An 18519-nucleotide genomic window follows, 5' to 3' on the forward strand; every position below is an offset into this window, starting at 1 on the left:
GGATGTTCAGTAGTTAGCAGGGCGGTAAAGTCACAGCTCTCTATCGTTGGATCTAAAGAATATATAGAAATCAGATCAGTTCACAAACAGCTCCTCTTTTTCACTTCACAAACAATTATTCAAAAGAAAATTTCAGATTTTCGTTTTAAACCACAAACATTTAATTTGAAATATTTTAAGTGAAATTCGATTTTCATTGTTGTATTTTATAGAACCGACTATCATTAACTGTGATCTGCTGAAACATCACTGAAGTGAGCCGTCGCTGGTTTTACTGAAGGGAAAGATACATGTGGGGGGGGGGCAGAGGAACCTGCCTCCATCTTGGCTCTGACCTCAGACTGTGGATCCAGTGTGTCCCCCTACAGGCCTCACACTGCACACCGACTGTATCTGAACATTTCTACCACAGAACAACTGGATAAAGTTCACTCACACATATATCAGAGACATTCAACCCTTCCTCCTCCTCTCCTCCTCCTCCTCCTCAGTCTGTCAACTGAATCAGCTGTAAACACTGATGTGTCTCTGTGAGCTGATCTCAAACACTCAGCCACGTTCTCTGAACCTCTTCACAACATTTACCTGCACAGAAACACCTCTTCAACATCTGCTAACATTCCAGGAATTCCAGGACCCGTGAATTATGTTCAAATGAGTCTTCCAGGTCCCTGAACACAACCCAACTCAACTGTTTGTGTTCACTGCACAGAGCCAAACCACACAGAAAGTAAGCTAAACATAAAAGCATTTCACACACTAAATGCTGCAATAAACCTTAAAGGATGATTTCTTTTTACTTTTTAAAGACTTTTCCAGGACCTGCAGACATCCTGCAGACATCCTGCAGACACCGACATAAAGTTGAGACTAATCACAGTTTAACTATCAGAAACAAATGAACCTGCAGATGAAGCAGCAGCAGGAGGAACTTACCCTGTGTGACTGTACGACTCCCACCCTGCTCCTCTCTGCACCAACGTAAAGTAATCCAAACTCAAACACCCACAGTGACGCCCCAAAGCTCCCAAAAACCCAGAGTCCACAGCAGAGCACCAGAGTCCACAGTAGAGCTCAGCAGAGGTCAGGTAGAGTCAGCAGAGGTCTAGCAGGAAGACTTCAGTAAAGAAAAACGCAGCATGTGTTCACAGAGAAGCTGAATATCAGCCTGCAGGCTCAGACAGCTCCACCCCCTCTCTCTCTCTGTCTCTCTCTGTCTCTCTCTCTCTCTATCAGATCCTACAAACAGCTGTTACAGTGCTGGCAGTAGTTTACATTCTTTGACGGTAAATCAAACCTTTACATAGCAGAATCGTCCTGAACAGCTGAGAGTCCACATTAATGTTATTAAGGAGCTGGTTAATGAGGCAGCAGCCCCCCTCCCTGCACTACTAACCCCCGTCCCTCAGCTCCTCATCCTCTTTCAGCTCCTTTCTCTCCAGCACTCGTACCGTTTACAGGTTTCTGATGAAGAGTGTCAGGCTCCTTACGGGAAGGTGTTTAGTGGTGATGAAGAGTATTAAGCAGAGTGAGTGAATACTGTAGAGAAGACTATTGTTACTATACTATATATATTATATACTGTATTATATAATTGTTATTATCAGAGTCATGATCCAGTTACTCCATAGAGAGGCATTCAGTGAAGGACCATAGACAGTAATCTGTCTGTAGGATTATAGTTTTTAGGACCTTTGGGAAACAGCTGGAGTAAATCGGAAAGAGAGTGGAACAGATTTCTGCAAGCAGACACATATTTGTAGGAGTGAAATGTTTTCACATCGGTGCTGGGCTATTTTAGAAACGTGAGGGTGAGGTGGTCTCGGAGGCTTTAAAAGGACCCCGGGGTGAAGAACCGAACCCACCCACGTCTGAGCCGAACAGACTGCTTGTTCCAGGAAGAGAAAGAACAACAGCTCAAAGTGCAGAGAGGTCTCACTGATCAGAGTAATCCTGTAACAGTTTATACAGTCTCCTGACTCTGTTGTACACACAATCTGCCATATAATGATAGCATGATATGATGCTGTATTTGTATTAAGACAGCAGGGAGGAACGCTGACAGAGAGCGGCATCGTGCCAGAACCACATCTGCACAAAGAGGTCCAAATCAACTGAAAGCTGCAGGTTAAACACTGAACATGAACTAATCATTCTCCAGGACCTTTTTCTGGACACACTTCACTAAAGGTCATATCATTTAGCAGTAGGTCTCGTACTGACAGGGTTTTATGATCTCAGTGAGGTGGGGAAATACAATGAATGAACTTTTCAGCACAACAATAAACTATTTCTAACTTTTTGGGTCATTTTAATCCAATTCAACCAGTTTCCAGGTGTTTCCATGATTGAAAAACTAGCCTCTTAATTTCTATCTTCTCCAGGTTTTCCAGGACGCATGGTTGCAGTACCGGTACAGTACTGTCCTCATTCATCCACACACACTCCTGACTAGCAGCCACCTGAACAACACATCCTGGTTCTGCTGCCGGTCCAATACGTCTCCTGAGCTCAGGAAGCAGCAGGACGCAGGCGGTGGCATCCAATACTGATCAACAACCAGAGCAGTGTTTACCGGTTCCTCTGTATATACAACAGTTATTACAGCAGCAGCATGGAGACACACACACACACACACACACAGTCTGAGTTCCTGTTCTATCTCCTAATACTGAGTGGCAGACGGCCCTCCTAACACCACTGACCTCTGACCTTAGAGGCTCTTTAGTGGTCACAGAGGGACTCTGAGGGTCTCTGGGGGGAATCAGAATGAATGAATAATAATCAGTGTCTCACAGGGAGCTGCAGTAATGACTGAGTGAGCCTCAGCTGTTAGAGCAAACACAAAGCTAACTGCTTCACAGAGAGTCTGAGGGAGACGGAGGCTCCTCCAACAGTATCAGCCTGTACAGGCAGTAACCCGCTCCAATACGCTCAGCCTTGTTAATGTCCACTTAAATATCAACATAAAAACATTCAGATTAAAGCTGCAAGCAGTGATGAACGGGCCGTCGCAGTCCATGTGTCAGACTGTTCCTTCAGATACAACAGGATCCTCACAGCCTTAATAACCACCAACAGTAGGAGGGCCCATACCGAGTAACACCAGAACCACCGGTGTCCATATTAGGGCTGTCCCCAACTGACTGTGGACTAGTAACAGCTGGAAATGTTCCTTTAATGTTTAAACTACAGAACAAAGGTACAAACTGCCCTCGACCTCCTTCAGTTACAGCAACGGTTCATTAGAGAGGAAGACTGGAGATGAAGATGGCTGAGAAGCACCGCTGTGTCTTCACTAACTGCTATGAAACAGCTTCAAACGCTCCTCTTTCATTCAGCTGTGAGTACAGTACAGTGAGTACAGTAAGTGAGTACAGTACAGTGAGCACAGTACAGTGAGCACAGTGAGTACAGTGAGTACAGTGAGTACAGTGAGTACAGTACAGTGAGTACAGTGAGTACAGTACAGAGAGTACAGTGAGTACAGTACAGTGAGCACAGTACAGTGAGTACAGTACAGTGAGTACAGTGAGTACAGTACAGTGAGTACAGTACAGTGAGTACAGTGAGTACAGTACAGTGAGTACAGTGAGTACAGTGAGTACAGTACAGTGAGTACAGTGAGTACAGTGAGTACAGTACAGTGAGTACAGTACAGTGAGTACAGTACAGTGAGTACAGTGAGTACAGTACAGTGAGTACAGTACAGTGAGTACAGTACAGTGAGTACAGTGAGTACAGTACAGTGAGTACAGTGAGTACAGTACAGTGAGTACAGTACAGTGAGTACAGTGAGTACAGTGAGTACAGTACAGTGAGTACAGTGAGTACAGTACAGTGAGTACAGTGAGTACAGTACAGTGAGTACAGTGAGTACAGTGAGTACAGTACAGTGAGATACAGTACAGTGAGTACAGTAGAGTACAGTGAGTACAGTACAGTGAGTACATTGGTACAGTGAGTACAGTACAGTAGGAGTACAGTGAGTACAGTACAGTGAGTACAGTGAGTACAGTACAGTGAGTACAGTGAGTACAGTGAGTACAGTACAGTGAGCACAGTGAGTACAGTACAGTGAGTACAGTACAGTGAGTACAGTGAGTACAGTACAGTGAGTACATTGAGTACAGTGAGTACAGTACAGTACAGTGAGTACAGTGAGTACAGTACAGTGAGTACATTGAGTACAGTGAGTCAGTGTTTCCTCTATCTTGTTCCTCCATATGTCTATGATATCAGAAATGGGGCAGACGCACAATGTAGTCCCGGTTGCCTTTTAAATGATCCTGCAGACATAATGCCCCCCCGCTGGCTGCCGCTCACATTGCAGTTTAACAACAAGTAGAACTATTCAGAGGTTATTGGGGCTGTCCACTTTAACTCCACATACTGTTGTGTTGATGGAGCTTATTGTCAAAACGTTCTCTTTCTTCCAAGTCGACTATTAAACTAACAGCTCCACCAAAAACGTCACCGCGGTGGGTCCGTTTTAATTGGACAACGTTCAACTTGTCAGTTCTCAGCTCAACATCCTGATATCAAACATCTGGAAACATTAAAACAGTAAATATATTTGTTTGTATCGCAGCGAAGTGTCACTTCTGTTGCATACGGAAAACGTTTGCCGACGGGACGGGACGGGACAGGGGGAGGGGGGGTGTTCGGACGGCCCTGCCACCACTGTTGAAAAAAAGAGGAAACACTGGTGAGTACAGTACAGTGCGCACACACTCAACAGCAGTGAAGAAGAGTCTGCACAGGCATTTCTATTCTTCGATGAGATACAAATGTTATTTACCACTGTGAAGGATTTAGTGCCATCTAGTGTAAATGAAAAACCACAGTAAAGTCTATATTTAGATCCAGTGTTTGTCTGTTCTGGGCTACTGTAGAAACACAGTGGTTTAACATGGAGGACTCCGCCAGAAGAGATTACAATGTCTTACTGTAAGTTAACAAACACACAATGATTATTATTTTCAGCAAAACATACACAGATATTATATTAATGTTATTATATTATATTACAGTAATGTTATTATATTGTATTACAGTAATGTTATTATATTATATTACTGTAATGTTTATTATATTATATTACTGTAATGTTATTAAATTATATTACAGTAATGTTATTATAGTATATTACAGTAATGTTATTATATTATATTACAGTAATGTTATTATAGTATATTATATTACAGTAATGTTATTATATTATATTACAGTAATGTTATTATATTATATTACTGTAATGTTATTATATTGTATTACAGTAATGTTATTATAGTATATTACAGTAATGTTATTATAGTATATTGAATTACATTATATTACAGTAATGTTATTATATTATATTAAATTATATTGTATTACAGTAATGTTATTATATTATATTACAGTAATGTTATTATATTGTATTACAGTAATGTTATTATATTATATTACAGTAATGTTATTATATTGTATTACAGTAATGTTATATTATATTACTGTAATGTTATTATATTGTATTACAGTAATGTTATTATATTGTATTACAGTAATGTTATTATATTATATTACAGTAATGTTATTATATTATATTACAGTAATGTTATTATATTATATTATATTACCGTAATGTTATTATATTGTATTACAGTAATGTTATTATATTGTATTACAGTAATGTTATTATATTATATTACAGTAATGTTATTATATTGTATTACAGTAATGTTATATTATATTACTGTAATGTTATTATATTATATTATATTACCGTAATGTTATTATATTGTATTACTGTAATGTTATCATATTATATTACCGTAATGTTATTATATTGTATTACAGTAATGTTATTATATTGTATTACAGTAATGTTATTATATTATATTACAGTAATGTTATTATATTGTATTACAGTAATGTTATATTATATTACAGTAATGTTATTATATTATATTACCGTAATGTTATTATATTGTATTACTGTAATGTTATCATATTATATTACAGTAATGTTATTATATTATATTGTATTACAGTAATGTTATTATATTGTATTACAGTAATGTTATTATATTATATTAAATTACATTATATTACAGTACTGTTATTATATTATATTAAATTACATTATATTACAGTAATGTTATTATATTATATTAAATTACATTATACTACAGTAATGTTATTATATTATATTAAATTATATTATATTACAGTAATGTTATTATATTGTATTACAGTAATGTTATATTATATTACTGTAATGATATCATATTATATTACAGTAATGTTATTATATTATATTGTATTACAGTAATGTTATTATATTGTATTACAGTAATGTTATTATATTATATTAAATTACATTATATTACAGTAATGTTATTATATTATATTAAATTACATTATATTACAGTTATGTTATTATATTAAATTACATTATACTACAGTAATGTTATTATATTATATTAAATTATATTATATTACAGTAATGTTATTATATTATATCACAGTAGTAGTATATGTAGTTGTTGCAACTGTTGTGGCTGTGTGTGTCTGTCTGTCTGTCTCTCTGTCTCTCTGTCTCTCTCTGTCTCTTTCTCTCTCTCTCTCTCTCTCTCTCTCTCTCTCTCTCTCTCCCTCTCACCCCAACTGGTCGCGACAGACGACCACCCACCTAGAGCCAAAGGATCTGTCCTAGGTTTCTGCCTTTTAACAGGCAGTTTTTCCTTGCCCTTGTCTCCAAGGTCTTGCTCATGGTGGTACTGTTGGGTCTCTGTAATTAATGTTATAAAGAGTTCGGTCTAGACCTGCTCTATTTGAAAAGTGTCCTGAGATAACTTCTGTTATGAATTGGTGCTACACAAATAAAATTGAATTGAATTGAAATTATTACAGTAATGTTATTATATTATACTCCTCCTCACCTATAAAGCTCTTCATGGTCAGGCCCCTTCATATCTTAAAGAGCTCATAGTACCCTATTACCCCACTAGAACACTACGTTCTCTGAATGCTGGGCTACTTGTGGTTCCTATAGTCTCTAAAAGTAGAACAGGAGCCAGAGCCTTCAGTTACCAAGCTCCTCTCCTGTGGAACCAGCTTCCAGTTGTGGTTCGGGAGGCAGACACCCTCACCACTTTCAAGAGTAGGCTTAAGACATTCCTCTTTGATAAAGCTTATAGTTAGGGCTGGATCAGGTGAGTCCTGAACCATCCCTTAGTTATGCTGCTATAGGCCTAGACTATCGGGGATTTCCCATGGTGCACTGAGCTACTCTCTTCCTCTCTCTTTCTGCACTCATTCATGTCCCTTTAATGCATGTTACTAACTCCACTTCTTCCCCGGAGTTCTTGTGCTTTCTCGTCTCGCAGGTTCTCGTGGATCCTGGTGGAGCCTCCTGCCATGGTCCTGCTTGACTGCCATTGCCAATACTGTTGTTGCTGTGCACCTGTCTGTCTGTCTGTCGCTCTCTCTCTCTCTCTCTCTCTCTCTCTCTCTCTCTCTCTCTCACCCCAACTGGTCGCGACAGACGACCACCCACCTAGAGCCGGAGGATCTGTCCTAGGTTTCTGCCTTTTAACAGGCAGTTTTTCCTTGCCCTTGTCGCCAAGTGCTTGCTCATGGTGGTACTGTTGGGTCTCTGTAATTAATGTTAAAGAGTTCGGTCTAGACCTGCTCTATTTGAAAAGTGTCCTGAGATAACTTCTGTTATGAATTGGCGCTATACAAATAAAATTGAATTGAATTGAATTGAATTATATTAAAGTAATGTTATTATATTAAAGTAATGTTATTATATTACAGTAATGTTATTATATTAAATTATATTACAGTAATGTTATTATATTATATTACAGTAATGTTATTATATTATATTAAAGTAATGTTATTATATTACAGTAATGTTATTATATTATATTACAGTAATGTTATTATATTATATTAAAATAATGTTATTATATTACAGTAATGTTATTATATTATATTAAAGCAATGTTATTATATTATATTAAAGCAATGTTATTATATTAAAGTAATGTTATTATATTACAGTAATGTTATTATATTATATTAAAGTAATGTTATTATATTACAGTAATGTTATTATATTATATTAAAGTAATGTTATTATATTAAAGTAATGTTATTATATTAAAGTAATGTTATTATATTACAGTAATGTTATTATATTACATTACAGTAATGTTATTGTATTACATTAGGGCTGGGCGATAAATCGATTTTATCGATTAATTCGAATTTGTAGTTAAACACGATTTATTTTTAGTTAAAATCAGTCTTCTCTTGAACTTCCACAACACCAGCGCTCCCTTTGGGCTCCCGTAGGTCAGAGTGCGCTGACCCCTCCCCCCACCTCTCCACAGATAAACACAACATGGCAGCAAGCCAGGATGAGCTCGTCCCCAAAAAGGGCACAGTGTCGTCGGTGGTTTGGAACTGGTTTGGTTTTGTGGCGTCCGACAGCGAACAAACCACGACCCACTGCAAAGTTTGTTTGAAAGCTGTTGCAACCAAAGGTAGCAGTACGAAGAATCTATTCCAGCACCTCAAGCAGAGGCATGCAGCCGAGTGGGAGAAATGTTGCTCTCTGTGAGATATACAGGACCGCAGCCCACAAACACCCGCTAAACAACAGTCTATAAAAAAATCGATTAAAATCGTAAATCGGGTTTGGTGTGAAAAAATCGGTAATTGTTACAGTACATTAATGTTACTATATTACATTATATTACAGTAATGTTATATCAAATTACAGTGTCATTATATTACATTATATTACAGTAATATTATATTAAATTACAGTACTGTTATTATATTGTATTACAGTAATGTTATTATATAGTATTACAGTAATGTTATTATATTATATTACAGTAATGTTATTATATTGTATTACAGTAATGTTATTATAGTATATTAAATTACATTATATTACAGTAATGTTATATTATATTAAATTACATTATGTTACAGTAATATTATATTAAATTACAGTACTGTTATTATATTGTATTACAGTAATGTTATTATATATAGTAATGTATTATATATATTACAAATTATTATATTTATTACAGTAATGTTATTATATAGTATTACAGTAATGTTATTATATTGTATTACAGTAATGTTATTATATTATATTACAATAATATTATGTATATTAAATTACATTATATTACAGTAATGTTATATTATATTAAATTACATTATGTTACAGTAATATTATATTAAATTACAGTACTGTTATTATATTGTATTACAGTAATGTTATTATATAGTATTACAGTAATGTTATTATATTATATTACAGTAATGTTATTATAGTATATTAAATTACATTATATTACAGTAATGTTATTATATTAAATTACAGTAATGTTAATATATTATATTACAGTAATGTTATATTAAATTACAGTGTTATTATATTACATTATATTATAGTAATGTTATTATATTAAATTACAGTAATGTTATTATATTATATTATATTATATTACAGGAATGTTATTATATTACATTATATTACAGTAATGTTATTATATTCTCCTGGACCATATTCTGATTTTATATCTGAATTCTCTGAGTTTTTATCAAGTTTAGTCCTTAAATCAGATTAAGTAATTATTGTAGGTGATTTTAATATTCATGTGGATGTTAACAATGACAGCCTTAGTAATACATTTATATCATTAATAGACTCAATTGGCTTCTGTCAGAGTGTAAATAAACCAACTCATTGTTTTAATCACACTCTTGACCTTGTTCTATCATATGGCATTGATATTGAACATTTAATAGTCTTCCCACATAATCCTTTCCTATCTGACCATTATTTAATAACTTTTGAATTCATACTATTAGATTATAAGCCATTAGGCAAAACCTCCTACAGCAGATGTCTATCTGACAGTGCTGTAGCTAAATTTAAGGAGGAGATTCCTTCAGTGTTTAATTCAATGCCATGTCTGAATTTAACAGAGTCCTATAACGACTTTAGTCCCTCTGAAATTGATAATCTTGTTGATAGTGCTACAGGCTCACTACGATCAACATTAGACTCTATCGCTCCTATAAAAAGGAAATTATTAAAACATAGGAGACTAGCACCTTGGTATAACCACCAAACCCGCCAGTTAAAACAAATAGCTAGGAAATCTGAAAGGAAATGGCGCTCTTCCAAATTATCAGAATATCGCTCAAATTGGCAAGATAATCTTAAAACTTATAGAAAGGCCCTCCGTAATGCCAGAGGAGCCTATTACTCAGCACTAATAGAAGAAAATAAGAATAACCCTAGGTTCCTCTTCAGCACTGTAGCCAGGCTGACAGAGAGTCACAGCTCTATTGAGCCACATATCCCCATAAACTTAAGTAGCAATGACTTCATGAGCTTCTTTTATAATAAAACTATTACTATTAGAGAGAAAATTAATCACCAACTGCCATCAACAGTTATCAGTGGCTCTCCAAGTTCAGGGACTTCTGTCAAGGTAAACTTAGATATATATTTAGACTGTTTTTCTGCTATCGATCTTCATCAGTTAACTTCAATCATTTCTTCATCGAAGCCATCAACCTGTCTATTAGACCCGATCCCAACTAGGCTGCTTAAAGAAGTCGTACCCTTAATTGGCACTTCTTTACTGGATATGATTAATCTTTCTTTATTATCAGGATATGTACCACAGTCCTTTAAAGTAGCTGTAATTAAACCCCTTCTTAAAAAGCCCACTCTTGACCCAGGGGTTTCAGCCAACTATAGACCAATCTCTAACGTCCCCTTCCTCTCTAAGATTCTGGAGAAAGTAGTCGCCAAAGAGTTGTGTGACTTTCTACATAACAATAGTTTATTTGAGGATTTTCAGTCAGGATTTAGAGTTCATCACAGCACAGAGACAGCTCTGGTTAAAGTTAATAATGACCTTCTGATTGCTTCTGACAATGGACTTGTCTCTGTACTTGTATTATTAGATCTTAGAGCTGCATTTGACACCATTGACCATGATATTCTTTTACAGAGACTTGAGCATCAAATTGGCATTAAAGGAACCGCACTAAGCTGGTTTAAGTCATATTTATCAGATCGCTCGCAGTTTGTACATGTTAATGATGAATCTTCAATAAATACTACAGTTAGTCATGGAGTTCCACAAGGTTCTGTACTTGGACCAATATTATTTACTTTATATATGCTTCCTTTAGGCAAAATTATTATCAATCACTGTTATGCAGATGATACACAGTTATATCTATCAATCAAGCCCGATGAAATTGATCAATTATCTAAATTACAAACATGTCTTAAGGACATAAAATCCTGGATGAGCTCCAATTTTCTGATGTTAAAACTCAGAAAAAAACGAAATTGTTGTACCTGGCCCCAAAAACCTTAGAGACTCACTGTCTAAAGATATAGTCACTCTAGATGGCATTAACTTGGCCTCTAGCACCACTGTCAGGAATCTTGGAGTTTTCTTCTTTCATTTACGTAATATTACAAAAATTAGACACATACTATCACAGACAGATGCAGAAAAACTAATCCATGCATTTGTTACTTCAAGGCTGGATTACTGCAACTCTTTATTATCAGGTTGCCCCAATAAGTCCATTAAAACGCTCCAATTAATTCAGAACGCTGCAGCACGAGTACTGACAGGAACTAGAAAAAGAGATCACATCTCTCCTGTACTAGCTTCTCTGCATTGGCTGCCTGTAAAATGTAGAATAGAATTTAAAATCCTCCTCCTCACCTATAAAGCTCTTCATGGTCAGGCCCCTTCATATCTTAAAGAGCTCATAGTACCCTATTACCCCACTAGAACACTACGTTCTCTGAATGCTGGGCTACTTGTGGTTCCTATAGTCTCTAAAAGTAGAACAGGAGCCAGAGCCTTCAGTTACCAAGCTCCTCTCCTGTGGAACCAGCTTCCAGTTGTGGTTCTGGAGGCAGACACCCTCACCACATTCATGAGTAGGCTTAAGACATTCCTCTTTGATAAAGCTTATAGTTAGGGCTGGATCAGGTGAGTCCTGAACCATCCCTTAGTTATGCTGCTATAGGCCTAGACTATCGGGGGATTTCCCATGGTGCACTGAGCTCCTCTCTTCCTCTCTCTTTCTGCACTCATTCATGTCCCATTAATGCATGTTACTAACTTCACTTCTTCCCCGGAGTTCTTGTGCTTTCTCGTCTCGCAGGTTCTTATCGATCCTGGTGGAGCCTCCTGCCATGGTCCTGCTAGATTGCCATTGCCAATACTGTTGTTGCTGTGCACCTGTCTGTCTGAACCCTTGTTGATTTGACTACAATCTCTAACATCCTGTGAGTGAGTGAGTGAGTTGGCTGAGAGCTCTGTTCCATCCCAGGTCTTCACACAGCGAGGACATAAAGCCATGATGTTGGCAGGAAACCAATCGCTGTGCTTTATGTCACCATGTGACATTCTGTGTGTTGTACTGCAGCAGGAATGTGTGCATTCAGTCAAACACAGTGCCGATGTAGAGATCTGTGCTGGGGACTGAAGAGGACGAGGTGGAGGTCTGAGGATCTGGGCCAACGCCGGCTGAACTCATGATTAATGACTGTTGGCTGGAGTCGGTGTGAAACTAAGTGACACATCGTTAACAAGTATTTCATTATCTATCACTGATGTGGAATGTAAACAGTACAAACACACAAAGCACTTCTTTCTACACTAAATACACGCAGGATCACGTGTGTTTAATGCTCTTATGTGCTGCACTCTGTATGACTTGGCCCACATATTACAGATCGTACTTCACACTGCTCGCCATTTTCACCACCGCAAACAATCACAAGAGTCTGCAGCTCTGAACCGCATCAGAGAGACCGACAGTTTCATGTTCATTTAACTGTCTCATAGCTCGAACTCACTCTAGCTAGTGTTAGCTTCGCACAACAACAACAGCGACTTTTTATTTGTTTCCTGTGGCAGCAAACACACACACAGTAACTGTTGTCCTGCAACCTGAGCTCATCTACTCTATGGGCTCTATCTTGCACTCAGCGCAATTGACTTTGTACACTGGCGCTTGTATAATTCCTATTTTGCACTCGACGCACATTGGAATTTTCCCTCCACCGACGCACGTCCTTAAATTAGGGAATGAACTTGCACTCTGGGGGGCGGTTCAGCGAAAAGAGGAGGCGTGTTCCGGTGCAAACGTTCCCTGGTGCTATTTTGCTGTTTCAGAAAACAATTCCGCCACAGACCAGGAAAAACCTAGTCTAAAGTCAGTGGCGCTTATTCAGATGCTGCTTTAAGAAGCTGCGTTACATTGTTTTGATTTATTGTATGGCTGTGTTACATTTATTTCATGTCAATAATGTCACTTCTCGGTATTTTACAGCCCTGACGAGAACGTCGGTCTCCTCGGCTGTGAACCGCTCCTGGCGTGCGCCTGGCCAATCCGCCGTTATAATAGCAATCCACCATGGAACAAGCGCGCCTGCTTTTAAAGGGAATGGGAGATGACGCTCTGATTGGTTTATTGCACGTTATGCTCAAACCACACCTCTGACTAATGTAGCTACTTCAGACCAACCCATTTTAGATTTGTGCCGGGCGCAAGTGTCATTTATCCCGCCGGCATAATAGCAACAGCGCCCGAGATCCGCCCACAAAGCTACTTGCGTTTTGCGTTTGATACTTGCGTTTCAGATCAACAAGATAGAGCCCTCAGTGTGACTGCACCCCTTTGCTAACATAAAGATGCTAACAACGTTAGCTTTCTGAACGTCTCCGCTCCAGCGTGATGACTCTGGGAAACTGTGTTTATTTACTGTAAGTTATTACAGATCATCCTGAGGGAGTAAAGTGCAGGCATGATTTGGACCAGGTTTTGCAGTAAAGTAACATACATGTGTTTTGTATTGAAAGTCTAACAAGCACAGACATCTCTTCTTCTTCGCTTACAAAGCATTTTGTTTCTCGGTCTCCTCCTCTCTCTTCTTGCTGTGAGAGCAGATTTTGTCCCACTGTCCTGTTGTGGTGAACCGTCATTTAAAAACCGCTTTAGTTCTGAACCCTGGCCTTGAAGGGGCCTTGAAGGGGCCTTGAAGGGGGCTCTCTGCGGATCTGCCTTGAATCCAAACCTTTGAGGTGTCGGCCAGGCTTCCCTGGAGGGCTCCCTAAACCCGACACTTCAACCTGACTGCAGCTTCAATGGATCAGACCGGCCTCCTTTCATACGGCTGCTGAATATGCAGAGAGGAGGTGGAGGGCAGGAGGGTGAGGAGGTGGAGGGCAGGAGGGTGAGGAGGGTCCGCTGACTTCACAATAAGTCACTTAACTCTCAACCTAATGTCTGATTAATACCGGCTTCAACACACACTGTGGATTATTTATACAGCGGCCCGCTGCCACAATACTCACCAGTGAAAGCAGCCCACATCAGTTCACAGTTAGGTGATAAAAACAGCAGTTTTTAGTTCTTAGTTTAATTCATTTGCAGCATTTATTGTAGATGTGACCTGTGTTGTTAACGTGGTGAAGATCTTTTCTTCATCTGCATGTGTTTTAAGTTGTTTTGAGCTCTCTGGGCCACCGTACTCCTGTGAGGTTGTTTATTTCTGTATTGTTACTGTAAAGTCAAACACTAATAATCAGATTACATATGAATCCTGTGTTTGCTCTGTAATCTGACTGTATACATGTTGTCCTGGATGTGACGTCCAGCATGCACTCACACGCAGTCAGTCTCAATGAAAGTGGTGATTATCCAGCGCAGCAGCCTCGGTGGGCCCGGTTCTGTCTGTTGTGTATAATTACTGCTGCTGTGTGAGCTAAAGGGACAACTGATGGAAAATCACTGCTGGCAGCAGAGCGCTCTGAGCGACAGCACAGCTCATCATGGAGGAATGTGAGCAGGTTTTCCACCTCACAGAACAATGAGCAGCCAGCCAATGAGCAGCCGGACGGCCCGGCCTGCCGCTAAGCCCCACTGAATAGCTTCATTCTTGGACCGGCTGGTCCAAAGAAAGACGAGGACCTCCCAACTGGGCAGCCGCGTTCACCCGAAGCTGGAAGATTGATTATTGATAAGTGATTATTAAAATGTGCTCCACACAGCAGATATAAACATATTGCCGATATATGTCACAGACACAGACGTTCGTTATCGACAACTTTATCAATCACAACATTCACTTGTTAAAATACTCAGCAGGTGACTGAATGAAGCAGCTGTCTATCAGAGGCGACCTTCAGCCAATCAGATCAATGAACCATGTAAACACTCAAACTGAAGTCAGTGGGAGAAGAGAGGAAACCTTCAGTGTCGTTTGTTCCTTAGCTCTCCAGTTCTTATAGAACTGATGCTACCAGCAGCTACGCTAACCTCTTTAGCAGCTACGCTAACCTCTTTAGCAGCTACGCTAACCTCTTTAGCAGCCACGCTAACCTCTTTAGCAGCTACGCTAACCTCTTTAGCAGCCACGCTAACCTCTTTAGCAGCTACGCTAACCTCTTTAGCAGCTACGCTAACCTCTTTAGCAGCTATGCTAACCTCTTTAGCAGCTACGCTAACCTCTTTAGCAGCTACGCAGCTACGCTAACCTCTTTAGTCTCCGTACCTGTGTCACAGACTGTACCTGTGTCGGTCTCTGTACCTGTGTCAGTCTCTGTACCTGTGTCAGTCTCCGTACCTGTGTCAGTCTCTGTACCTGTGTCAGTCTCTCTGTACCTGTGTCGGTCTCCGTACCTGTGTCGGTCTCTGTACCTGTGTCGGTCTCCGTACCTGTGTCAGTCTCTGTACCTGTGTCAGTCTCTCTGTACCTGTGTCGGTCTCCGTACCTGTGTCAGTCTCTGTACCTGTGTCGGTCTCCGTACCTGTGTCCCTGTGTCAGTCTCCGTACCTGTGTCAGTCTCTGTACCTGTGTCGGTCTCCGTACCTGTGTCAGTCTCCGTACCTGTGTCAGTCTCTGTACCTGTGTCAGTCTCTCTGTACCTGTGTCAGTCTCCGTACCTGTGTCAGTCTCTGTACCTGTGTCGGTCTCCGTACCTGTGTCCCTGTGTCAGTCTCCGTACCTGTGTCAGTCTCTGTACCTGTGTCGGTCTCCGTACCTGTGTCAGTCTCCGTACCTGTGTCAGTCTCCGTACCTGTGTCACAGACTGTACCTGTGTCGGTCTCCGTACCTGTGTCAGTCTCCGTACCTGTGTCACAGACTGTACCTGTGTCGGTCTCCGTACCTGTGTCAGTCTCCGCACCTGTGTCAGTCTCTGTACCTGTGTCAGTCTCTCTGTACCTGTGTCAGTCTCTGTACCTGTGTCGGTCTCCGTACCTGTGTCAGTCTCTGTACCTGTGTCAGTCTCTGTACCTGTGTCAGTCTCCGTACCTGTGTCACGGACTGTACCTGTGTCAGTCTCCGTACCTGTGTCAGTCTCTGTACCTGTGTCACAGACTGTACCTGTGTCGGTCTCCGTACCTGTGTCACGGACTGTACCTGTGTCACAGACTGTACCTGTGTCAGTCTCCGTACCTGTGTCAGTCTCTGTACCTGTGTCAGTCTCTGTACCTGTGTCAGTCTCCGTACCTGTGTCAGTCTCTGTACCTGTGTCAGTCTCCGTACCTGTGTCAGTCTCTGTACCTGTGTCAGTCTCCGTACCTGTGTCAGTCTCCGTACCTGTGTCAGTCTCTGTACCTGTGTCAGTCTCCGTACCTGTGTCAGTCTCCGTACCTGTGTCACAGACGATATATATGTATAATCTATAAAATATTTAAATGTGTTAAATAAGAGAAACAGCAGTATGCTCACAGTGAATAGTCGCTATGGTTACAGAAACCTTCAGAGTACTTTTACTTTATACTCTGATTACTTCTCCTGTAACTGAGTATCTGAATATTGACTGTGTACTTTTACCTGCTCTGCTCACCTGCTTTCTCTCACCTGTCTCCAGTTGTTTCTACAGCCAGCTAATGCTAACAGACACTGAGGCTAATTATTATTTCACATGAAGTCACTAAATTAAATGCTAGCTCAGAGCTAGCTTAACCACTGCTAATGAGGAAACACAGAAACTAACGTTAGCTAAACCGCCAATACTGCTATCAGCTAATGCTATCGGCTAATGCTATCAGCTAATGCTATCGGCTAATGCTATCAGCTAATGCTATCGGCTAATGCTATCGCTCAATGACGATGCTAACACGCTAATTAGCAGCTAGTTGTAGTGACATTAGACAGGTTGAGTCACAAACCACCTGAACAACAACAACAACAACAACAACAACAACAATAATAATAAATTAAAGCTGCAAGCAGCGTTGAACGGGATCTCGCACCCGGCGCACGTCGGCCGCGTCACGTGCCGTCGTAACAAGCTCGGACCACGACGTGAAAATGTCACGTAAATCAGCTCAAAATCGCCCTGCAGCACTTACTTCCTGTTGCCACTAGGTGGCGCTCTGACTATTACTGAATATTATCACATAGACGTGTTCAGGGCGGGACTCTTATCGAACATGTGAAGTTTCGTTGCAGTCGGATCATGTACGCAGAAGTTATTACGAATCCCTCTATAATGGCGAAGGATCGAAATTGCACGCCACGGGACGCCACGCCACATCCACAAAGTTTAACGGAATAATGTAAATAGCACAACTTTTAATACTGAATGTGTTTAGATGGCTGTGTCCAAATCTGAAGTCGGTCCGATAAACGTCCTAGGAGGAGTTCGTTCAAATACAACGTGTGCAAATCGCCAAAAATGGCCACAAAATCCAAAATGGCGGACTTCCTGTTGGGTTTGAGGTATGGGTCCTTGAGGCTTTTCTGCTTCTTTTATCATCATACGCATGCGCAGCTATTTTAAAACATGTGGGCCTTACGGGTCCCGGGGGCTGATGCGGGGGGGCGTGGCCTAGCCGTTTGGCGCCGCCCGTGCACGGAGACAATGTCATATCGGTATTTTAGCTACGATTGAATTTTATGCAAATTTCCATGAGTTCTTGAGAATGCTGCGTTAGAAGGCGATAATAATAATAATAATAATAATAATAATAATATTAACTCTTAATGAGGAACAATAGTGTCTCATTAAGAGTTCATTACTCACCGGATGGATCAACTACACACACGGTGCTATTTTCCCGGACTTCGTTATGTCCCGCCCTCCTCTGCCTCTGATTGGCTCATCCTGACACTCTCGCTCTTACACTAACCAATCACACTCTTCATGCCTGAACCGAACCAATCAAACCAACGAAGGCAACGGGTACTAGCCAATCAGAGGCAGAGGAGGGCGGGACATGCATTTGTGATGCTAGCTAAGCTAACAGACAGCTCATTATTAATATTAATTAATATTAATTAATATTTCCTCATTATTTAAACCTGCTGCTTCACACTCCTCTTCCTCATTTAGCCTAAAACCTCACAGCTACCGTTCAATGTGCTCAACAAATTGAAATATTCCATTTAATTTATTAATCATTTAAATTGTAGTTATTATTATTATTTAATAT

The sequence above is a fragment of the Dicentrarchus labrax genome, unplaced genomic scaffold (genome assembly GCF_905237075.1).
Source record: "Dicentrarchus labrax unplaced genomic scaffold, dlabrax2021, whole genome shotgun sequence".
NCBI lineage: Eukaryota > Metazoa > Chordata > Actinopteri > Moronidae > Dicentrarchus > Dicentrarchus labrax.